Genomic DNA, 11,034 nt, shown 5'->3' with positions numbered 1-11,034 from the left:
ATGCCTGGCATATGTCAGGCCTGAAGTGCTGGAGGCTCAACAGATATTTTCTTTTCTTTTTTGAGACAGAGTCTCGCTTTGTTGCCCACAGATATTTTCTTTTATAACAAAATGCTTTGGGGAGGTTAAGTATTATTAGCTCCATTTTACAAATGAGAAAATGGGAACTCAGAAAAGTGAAGTAAATATGAGAAGTTATTTTAAGAATTGTTATGCAAAATAGAGACCTCATTTCTGGAGTTTTTATTGTTTGTCCTTGCATTCTATATTAGGCTTTATTATACTGCCCGAGTAGAGAATTCCATGCTGTTGTTTTTAGAGAAGTGACATAATCTTGTTTGTTCTTTAAACACATTGCTGTCACTCATGCTTCCCCAGTGTGCAACTACCAGATGACTGGGGAGAACAAGTAACAGGTATGTGGATAATTATACTCATAAGCTCCAGTTCTCTCACCTCCCTCTGCTACATCACCTCCCTTCATCTGACCAGTCACTGGGGCAGCTGCCACAGTTGGTTTCCATCCATCTGTGGCCTTGGGAACTTTGATGCTTCTGCCTGCCTCTCGCCATGGTTTTGGGCTCAAGAGATGAAGGCAGACATTGCTCCTCCCATTAACACCAGCATAGATCTGCTCAAACCTCATATTCTCTATTAGCCAAGGCATTGGATTCTGCTGGAATATCAGTCCTCTACAGGGAGCTCTTCATTATTTTAGTTTTTTACAATGCTTTGATGAATTGCAACTTTCCCTTTCAATGCTCTCTTTAAGTTTTCACAGTCCTTCTCTCATGGAACTTCCCACAAGTTCCCTTGGGAGTTTGGTTAGTAGATAGTAAAAAGCTACCACACAGTGTCACAAGCAAACTGTCCTTTTATCCCTGGTCACAACCATTGTCACGAAGCGAAGCCTGGGAACCTTGACATTCTCCTACCTCAAATCATCTTCCCTGGCCAAGGAAGGCAAAGATTTGTTACTATTTTTTGTTCTAAAAACTGCTTAGTCCTAGGACTGGACCTTACCTCCAACTTATCTTGTCATTGATTCTTCCAGAAGGCCCAAAAGGCCTCAGGCAAATATAACTAACCCAAATAACAGGATATATCCTCCATATCATCCCAGGGCTATATATCTCATCTTGAGCTATAATTAAAGAAATTGGAGAGCCTTATCTTTTTTTTTTTTTTTTCGGCATATTATGGGGAGCCTTACCTTTCAACCATCAATTTCAAATTTCTCTCTTTCTTTGGCTCCTGCAATTGGCTTATAGTCTTTCCTGGCAACTCCTACCCAAGAAATTAGTTGCTCCTTCCTCTATAGAATGAGAGAACTCTATTTATATCTTTATCATCTATAGAAATCCTTATCTTGTATTGACAATTCAAAAAGTGGGTTCTTGAAAAACCTTAGCTGTAAGTCATAAGGAACATAGGTACAAGTAGTTTATTTGGGTGGTGTTCCCAGGAAGCCAGGGTGAGAGAGAGGGGAGAATGAAGCAGATAAAGAGGAAAAGACAATAAAAGAAGAATTATTAAGAAGTTTACAATTGTGAGTAAGTGAGTCTCGATGCTAGTGGAGATCTACTTAGGAACCATGTAGAATGTTCCTTAGAACTGTCCTTTGAAGCATGAGAAACCAGGGGCATTTATCTACCCACTCTTGTCCCCCGTTGGTTCAGACTTTCCCTCCAGGGGTGTAAATCACACACGCGTGCACCTGTGAAAGTTGAGTAGCTTCAGGGAAAGCCCTAAAAAATGAAAGCTAAGAAAGTCAGCATGCATCAGCAATGAGAAGCCATCAGTGTGCACCATTACTGTCACCTACCACAACTGCAGCCCAAGTCATAGGTTGCCCAAGGAATATGATGTGAGGCACAAACAGTGTTTCTACAACACCTCTTGACACATCTCTGTCCCCCTTTAGATTATATATACCTCTGGGGCTCACACCACACCTTAATCATTTTCACATCTTTCATACCTAGCACAGCATCTGACATAAGGTAGAAGCTGAATTATTCTTGCATGGACAGATGGATGGAAAGATGTAGTTAAGAGTAAAGAAATTTCTTTCACATTAGGTTTACACTCACCTATCAGCTTTTCTAACCTCTTTTTATGACTTGCTCTGTTAATAGTAGTTTTTCCATATATTCTGAATTTTTGCCATAAAATCCTATATGTTTTATCACAACATATAAAAATTTCTTAAGAAAAATAAAATTTATGTACAAAAAATAAAATTACAACATAATTTGTCTTCCCTTTGCCTACTTTGTAACTGACTTTTCACCATAAAGGGCATTGGAAGATCAGTGATCACAAAATAAAAGCAGAAAACATTCATTTTGTTGGGCAAGGTTCTAAAGAAATTAATCACATTTTCACAAGGGTATCATACCAGTTTCCTGATTAAACTGTAATTTGGTAGGCAAGTGAATTTGAAAAATAAACTCAGTGGAGATTTAGTGATGTGAGGTTTTAAAAATTAATGTTAACACAAAAATAATCAAGTTCAATAATTTCTAAATAAATGGAGTAAGAGTCCCAGACCATTAACTCAAGTTGAGAAGTTGAGAGCTGAGACAAGTCTAAACACATCTAGGTAGGCTGTAGACAGGCCCAGCAGAGCGCAACTTTAAGGGGGCTGAGAAACATCACAGGAGAGACCGAGAGAGATGCTGTCAGCCAGCCTCTAGGGAGGCTCTGAAAGGACTAGGCAACAGAAACTCTTCCCTTATCCCCTCAGACAACATGCCTGGTGAGGAAAGAATCTGGACGCAGAGGACAGAAGGAGAGCCCAGACTTGTTCTGTGGACAGGGACTGAGATCTGAGAGGGAGGACAGTTCTGAACGCAGTATGCATCACTCAGATTGCCTTCCCATCCAACTCTCAGAAACTCACACCAAAGACGGAGGGAGAGAAAAGCCTTAATAGAGGGGAGGCTAAATGAAGAACCTTGGTCACGAGAAGCACAGTGAGGAACTCAGAACAGATAGCTCTGCCTTGTGCGGGGAAAGAATTACACCTCACTTCAGAATGAATATCTTTACCAATATTAGGAGAATGGAGAGAAGGGATTAGGCTGAGCAGCAGGGCTAGGGGAGGCGGGCAATGACAGGCACTTCTACGTGGAAGGAGAGGGTGATCAAGGTAGAATCTTCAGAGAAAAGTAGTTATAACATCAAGACAGGAAGGTGGATACTTTCTGGACAGCCCTCCTATGTCAAAATAATTAGAAGAGAAGATTTGAAATGTTTCTAACACAAAGAAATGATAAATGTTTAAGGTGATAGATATCCTAACTACCATGATTTGATCATTACAGACTGTATGCATGTGTCAAAATATCACATGTGCCCTATAAATATGTACAATTATAATGTATCAAAGAACATGAAAAAGAAGGAGAAAAACCACACGTTAGGCTTTCTGGGTAGCAGAATCATAAAAGGCATCCTCTAATTCTCTAATCATGTGACTGCTCATCATAAGCCAAATCACACTGACTGAGACAAGTTTTGCTGACCCTTACTAGACAACAATGATTTTTGTTTCTCAAGTGCAAAGTTTCTGGAAACTTGAGTTCATTAAACATACATATGAGACTGTATTAGTCAAGGGTCTCCAGAGAGATAGAACCAATCAGATATACAGATAGATGAAAGAGCATTTATTAGGGGAATTGGCTCACATGATCATGGAGGCTGAGAAGTCCCACAACAGACCATCTGCAAGCTGGAGAACAAAAGAAGCAGTCGTGTAGCTCAGTCCAAGGCAGAAGTCCCAGGTACCAGGAAACCTGATGATGTAACTCTAAGCCCAAGGCTGAGGACATGAAAGACCCGGAAGGCCACTGAATACAAGCCCCAGAGTCCAAAGGCTGAAGAACCTGGAGTTCTGATGTCTAAGGGCAGAAAGAGGAGAGCATTGCACTCCTGAAGAAAAAGAGAGAGAGAGGGACAGACAGAAAGGGAGAGAGAAAGAGAGAGAGAAAAAATTCACCTTTCTTTCTACTTTCTGTTCCAGCTGGGTCCCATGTGGATTGATGGTGGATGCTCACACTAGGGCAGATCTTCCTCATGCAGTGCACAGAAGTACTCACCAATTTCCTCCAAAATTGCCCTCAATAGACACACCCAGAAACAATGCTTCACCAGCATTGTTGAAGCTGCATTGTTGATAGGCATCCCTCCATCCAGTCAAGTTGACAGCCGAAATGAACTATCACAGAGACATAGTACTTAGTATTACTTAGTATTTGTCAAGATAGGGAAAATTATAAATAAAAAACTCAACTTAATTATTAAATTTCATTCATATGTAAATGCATGTGTTTTATTATATAAGCAACGGACATCTGCATCAAATTTATGCAAGCACCTTATCAGCTTGCATAAATTTGAGAAAAATATTTTGGAATAACATTCTGTTGCATTACCCCAACAACAAACAAACAAAAGCATTATTTCAGAAAAACATACAAAACTAAAATTGAATGGTCAAATCAAAAATCCAAAATCCATGCGTGAATTGTTATATAATTATTAAAATGATGTTTAAAAATAATGTGTAATAACATGAAAGAGCATGTATAATAATGAATGGAAAAGGTAAGAAATATAGTGTAAAAAGTAGAGATACAACTTCATTTTAAAAACCTGTAAATAGGCCGGGCGCGGTGGCTCACGCCTGTAATCCTAGCTCTCTGGGAGGCCGAGGCGGGCGGATTGCTCGAGGTCAGGAGTTCGAAACCAGCCTGAGCAAGAGCGAGACCCCGTCTCTACTATAAAATAGAAAGAAATTAATTGGCCAACTAATATATATACAAAAAATTAGCCGGGCATGGTGGCGAATGCCTGTAGTCCCAGCTACTCGGGAGGCTGAGGCAGGAGGATTGCTTGAGCCAGGAGTTTGAGGTTGCTGTGAGCTAGGCTGATGCCATGGCACTCACTCTAGCCTGGGCAACAAAGCGAGACTCTGTCTCAAAAAAAAAACAAACAAACAAAAAAAAACCTGTAAATAGAAAAGAAGTCAGATGAGTCAATGGACTGTTTTCTTTTTTCTACTTGAATTTCCATTTATTGACTTACTATCCATTACTTTCATAACTGAAAAATAAGTTCAGAAGAAAGAATATTGTTTGGTTTTTACTTAATTGGTATAAAAGCACCAAAATCTTCATGGGTCTCAGAGTTTAAAAAATTGACTTTATGCTTTGATTCAAATAATTCTGTACCTTAGTTTGTTAATCATCTTTTTTCTCATGCATGGTCTGGAACAGATATGTGAAAGTTTGGAAAGAATGGTGTATCTGGCAATTATTAATACCTTGCTTAAAGGAAGTCCTCAGTAAAAGTTTATTGATGCTATGCTGAACTCAATACTACTGGCTTTTTTCCAAAAATAAAACAAAACAAAACAAAATCAGAGGTTTAAATACAACCCTAGCAAGCAATTTAGTTTTGATCAACAGGTACAAAATGCTTCTGGAAGGTAATCTATGCCATAATTATTAGGACTGTCCTTGTGTAAGATGGAAGCTGACTAAGCCAGAAAGACCAACCAAGTGATTTAAGGTGGGGGCTTTGTGCACTATATCAACCAATCAATCAATCAGGCCTACAGAATGAAGCTCTAATTAAAAAGTGTGGACATCAAAGGTCGGGTGATCTCCCTGGTTGGTAGTTCTCCAAGGGTATTGTCATACATGGATGCCAAGAGGTCAATGGGTCATTACTCCATGGGAGAGGACAATAAAACTCCACATTTGGAACCCTCCCAGACTGTGTCCTATTTCTCTCTTCCTTTGGCCAATTTTAATTTGTATCATTTCCCTGTAATAAACTATAACCATGAGTATAATAACTTTCAGTGAGTTCTATTAATCCTTTTAGCAAATTATCAAACCTGCAGTTAGTGCTGGAAGTGGGAGCAGTCTTGGGGACTGTGCCCTTAAATCTTGCAGTTTGACTAACTCCAGGCACATAGATAATTTGTAAACAAATAGATGTGGCCAAATTTGGCCCTTAGGCCATAGTTTGCCAACCCCTGTTCTTGCTCATTAAAATATCTGTAGAGGATCAGTGTACATATAATTTGTTGTGCTCCTTGTAAAATTCATAATTGGGTCCAAACAAACTGCAATATTCTACCAATCAAAATAGAATCTGCAATTGTCAAAATTTGCAGATCTTTTGTATATATCTGGAGTAATCGAACTGCAACATTTCTGTGACAAAGCTGAGGCTGAACACACACACACACACAAACGTATATATATTTAGTGTGTGTACTCCCCTCTTTGCTGCCCATCTCCAATTAGATTTTTGAAATGTTTGTGCCTTTGAAGAACTACAGTACATTGTAAATCAACTTATGTTTCCCACAGTGCTATTGTAGTAAGCAAATAATCCCCTCAGCATGTGTTTAGGAATATTAAGCAGCATAATAGGAATCCTGACGTGCCAAAAAAAATCACAGACAATACAGGGTTATTAATACTCTTGGGTGTTCTAGAATTTTCCTAGGAAACAAAGGACTGTGTATCTTGGCCCATTAAAAAAGAGACTCCAAACAATATCTGCTTTTAACATTTAAACACTTGTCTACATGTCTTGGTGGCCAGAGTGTCCCTCCAATCTTATCAAAGAGATTATAGGAAAATATCATATGGGAAGCAGGTCACATTCATTTTAAATCTGTTTTTCTTTTGGTGTAACAAAATTCAATTTTCTGTTCTTGTCTTATTCTTTCTCAATATTAGATATTTTTGAGAAGGTAATACTGTCATTATTTACTGTCATTATTTATTAACTATGGGTAATTTATTTCTGCAATTGAATTTTCTATGGTAGTTATAAAGTATCACAAGCTACTACAATTTAATTGTCATGTTATCCTAGCTGGCATGAATGACTCTTTCTATGTGACTGACTTACTCTAACTAAAATACCTGCTGGTTAGACAGCCAATCCCATCTACAACATCAGAATATCTCCTCACCCCTTAATCAATTTTTTCCCCTTTGAACATTGTGGAGAAGCTATCTCACACTGGCGATACCATCCACTTGTAATTCAGCTATTGCCTGGCATGTGACAAATATTCTCCACTCAGCCGTGATACCCACTCAATTTTCCGACAACTACTACCAAGTTGACTTCAGGGAAGAGGGCAGAATGGGAGAAACTCACATCTTACATGACTCTGTTTCAGCTGTGAACACAGTCCATTTTCTATTTCCCTGCAACTTAGATAATACTGAAATGTAGCACTTAAAATTTTACTTAAAAATATTAGAAGGGAATTAAAACATACAGAAGAAAAAAAATGTAAAATGGAAATTTAGATATTTGTCCTGGAGTCGGTCAACCATTGCCTTGCACTGAGGATCCCCCTGCCGTCTCCCTGTTTAACCCTTAGCAGGTCACGAGTAACCTATGTCATCTTATCTTCCACAGGCACATGGTCTCTATCATGTCCTCCTTACCTAATCTGGTCCTACTGCCACCAACCTGAGAGATGATGAAGTCCTCCCTTTCCCTAGTCCAAAGCCTTCTTTAGTTCTTCCACTAGGAAATTGGCAATGAGTCTACCATTTTCTTTAAGAGAGATTTCCCCACCTCCATTCCCAGGGATACTTTGGTCCCTATAACCTACACAAAATAAACCCAATAGTTGACAGTACATTTCCCAAACTCAGGCTCATTCAGTTACAAATGACATTGCATGTGAGACATTAACCACCCAGGCCAAGGTAGGCTGCCGCAGTCCAGTCCAGTTTCATTTCACAGTCTTTCTCTCAGTATGCACTGAGGAGGAATTAGACCTACGTGTCCCCTCTGGCATGGTCCTAGTCTCATGATTTCCTGTGAGGAAATAACTGAATCAAAAGATACTCATCTCTCAAAAACACTTCTTTTTGAATTAGTAGAAAGAGTTTTTTTCCCCTGTAACTCTTTAGTGGCCTCATTCTAGAAAGACATAATACAACTCACATTGCTAAGCAAAATTTTATAACTCAATCAGAAACATCTGCTTTTGGTTCAGAGTGTCCATAAGAAAAATGGCGAGGTATTTGTTTACAACAACATGGCTTTAAAAGTTCACCAAAGTAGCTACACCCAGAAAAAATAGAAGGTTGAGTCCAGGTTGAAGGACAAATTCCAGCTTCTATGAATGCAGAAACTGCTCACCACCTTCCCAAATGCTTTTCAAATTCCAACAGTTTCCCTGAGGCACCAGTTACACTGGTGTGTGGTTATGTTTCTGCTGAGTCTTGGTTGGTTGAATTCTCTAGTGGTTTAGTTGTCCAGAAGATCAGTCAGTCCTATAGGGAATCTAAAGTCCAGAAAACCTAGTTATAGTGATTAGCAAGTTTATGTTTTCTATTTCAAAAAGTACATACTTTTTTACTGACAATATTCTATTTAATTTATTCTGCTGTAGGAAGCAGTGTGCTCATAACACACCTCTACCCTAGAGATGGCTGAAAATACAAGCACATTGATATTGTGTGGATTATTCTAACAATATATGTGTGAATGAAGCATGTTATCAAGTAGAAACTTGAATAATGTTATCAAGTAGAAACTACTGAATATTAAGCATGATATTAGGAGAACAATTATGGTAGTGTAGACTATGTAAGGCCCTACATGTGGTCTAGTTTGTCTATGAAAGAGCTACTTAGACCATAATGTGTCTATTTTGTTAGTCTTTATAAAGAACCATTGTCAGGGCCTGGTGTGGTGGCTCACGCCTGTAATCCTAGCACTCTGGGAGGCCAAGGTGGGAGCATTGCTTGAGCTCGGTAGTTTGAGACCAGCCTGAGCAAGAACGAGACCGTGTCTCTACTAAAAATAGAAAAATTAGCCAAGTGAGGTGGTGTATGCCTGAAGTCTCAGCTACTCAGGAGGCTGAGGCAGGAGGATTGCTTGAGCCCAAGAGTTTGAGGTTGTAGTGAGCTATGAGGATGCCATTGCATTCTACCTGGTGTGACAGAGCAAGACTCTTTCTAAAAAAAAAAGGAACCATTATCAAATTATCAAGACAAAAATTATAAAACATAATTTCTTAAAAAGCATATTTTGAGGTTTATAGATTGTCTTTCTATTTTCTAATTCATTAATGTCTATAACTGTGTTATTAATTCTAACTTTTAAAAACATTTTATAATTGTTTTTATACAATTTGAGATTGATGCTTTTTTTTAAATTTTTTAATGACAAAAGTATTTACATCTACAAGTTGGCCTCAAAACATAGGAACCATTTCTGTGTGTTTTATCTTATCATTAATGTTCAAATGACTTGTAATTTCCATTTTAATTTTCTTTTTTGACCCAATAGTTATTTAGAAGAATTTTTTAAAATTTCAAAGTGGCTCCACATGGAAGCATTAGGAGAAAAAAAAAAAAAAAATTTCAAAGTGGTTAGAATGTAGCACATTTTTTTTTTTTTTTTTTTTTTTTTTTTTTGAGACAGAGTCTCGCTTTGTTGTCCAGGCTAGAGTGAGTGCCGTGGCGTCAGCCTACCTCACAGCAACCTCAAACTCCTGGGCTCGAGTGATCCTTCTGTCTCAGCCTCCCGAGTAGCTGGGACTACAGGCATGTGCCACCATGCCCGGCTAATTTTTTTTTTTTTATATATATATATCAGTTGGCCAATTAATTTCTTTCTATTTATAGTAGAGATGGGGTCTCGCTCTTGCTCAGGCTGGTTTTGAACTCCTGACCTTGAGCAATCCGCCCGCCTCGGCCTCCCAAGAGCTAGGATTACAGGCGTGAGCCACAGCGCCCGGCCTAATGTAGCACATTTTATTATCTGAGAATGTAGCTGATACAAATTATACCTTTTATAATATTTTTATTTTATTTTTGGCTTACAATATAATCCTTTTTTGGGTAAATATTTCATGTTGATGTGAAAAAAGTATGTACTGCTTACCTGATATATATATATATATATATATATATATATATATAAATTTTTTAATAAAATAAAGTATATTAATCATGCTCAGTGGACTCAACAGCAGATTTGAACTGGCAAAAGAATGAAGAATTAATCAGTCAATTGAAAGAATGAATCAGTCAATTGAGATTAGGCAGTCTAAGGAAAGAAAAAAAAAGAGAAGAAAGAAAAATAAACAGAGACCATCAAGCATACCAACATATATGCATAATGAGAGTCTTAGAAGGAGAAGAAAAAGATGGAAGAGGCAGAGAAAAAGAAATAATATCCATAAGCTACCCAAATTTGATGAAAGACATTAACGGACATGCCCAAGAAGTGCAATGAACTTCAAGTGTAATAAACTCAAAGAGATCCAAATCTGTCATAGGTAAACTGTTAAAAGACAAAGAGAGAATTCTCAAAGCAGCAAGAGAAAAAAATACTCATCAAGTAGAAGGAATACTCAACAACATTTACAGTTGACTTCTCATCAGAGACTATGGAGGCCAGAAGGCAGTGGGATGACATATTTAAATTGCTGAAAGAAAGACTGTCAATCAAGAATTCTATATCCAGAGAGACTATTCTTCAAAACTGATAAATTCAGACATTTCCAGATTAAAAAAATAAAACAAAAACACCAAATTTCTCATTAGCACACAAGAAACACCAAAGGTATTCCATATTGAAACAAAAGGACACTGGATAGTAACTCAAATTCACCTAAAGAAATAAATAGCACCAGTAAAGATAACCACATAGGTAAATATAAAAAAAATCTGTGACTCTTTTCTTTTCCTATCTGATTTAAAATTGACTTATACAGTTGTATAAAGTAATTATTATTAAGTTGTGTTCATGGGCTTATAATATAGAAATATGTAATCTGTATGACAATAATAGTATAAAGAAAAGGATCACAATGGAGCTATATTGGGGCAAAGTTCTTATATGGTATTAAAATTAAGTTGCTATTGATTCAAATTAGATTGTTGTAAGTTATGACATTAACTATAATTTCCAGGATAACTGAAAAAAAATAGTAAAAGAAACAAGGCATGAAATGATGCTTAT

The 11,034-nt window shown here is 37.6% G+C and overlaps 1 long non-coding RNA gene across 1 annotated transcript in view; it reads right to left on the bottom strand.

The window, feature by feature from the left end:
- Nucleotides 1–3,667: 3,667 nt before the first annotated feature.
- Nucleotides 3,668–11,034, bottom strand: part of LOC105872618 (uncharacterized) — a 53,239-nt gene continuing 45,872 nt past the window's right edge. Inside the window, exons 5-7 of the long non-coding RNA XR_001154654.3 lie at nt 8,200–8,344; nt 4,007–4,225; nt 3,668–3,908 (exon numbers count right to left, since the gene is read on the bottom strand). This is a non-coding gene — a long non-coding RNA (uncharacterized LOC105872618). The remainder of the gene's footprint in view (nt 3,909–4,006; nt 4,226–8,199; nt 8,345–11,034) is intronic.

This window comes from Microcebus murinus, chromosome 11 (genome assembly GCF_040939455.1).
Source record: "Microcebus murinus isolate Inina chromosome 11, M.murinus_Inina_mat1.0, whole genome shotgun sequence".
Lineage (NCBI taxonomy): Eukaryota > Metazoa > Chordata > Mammalia > Primates > Cheirogaleidae > Microcebus > Microcebus murinus.
This window is presented reverse-complemented; position numbering and strand designations above follow the sequence as displayed.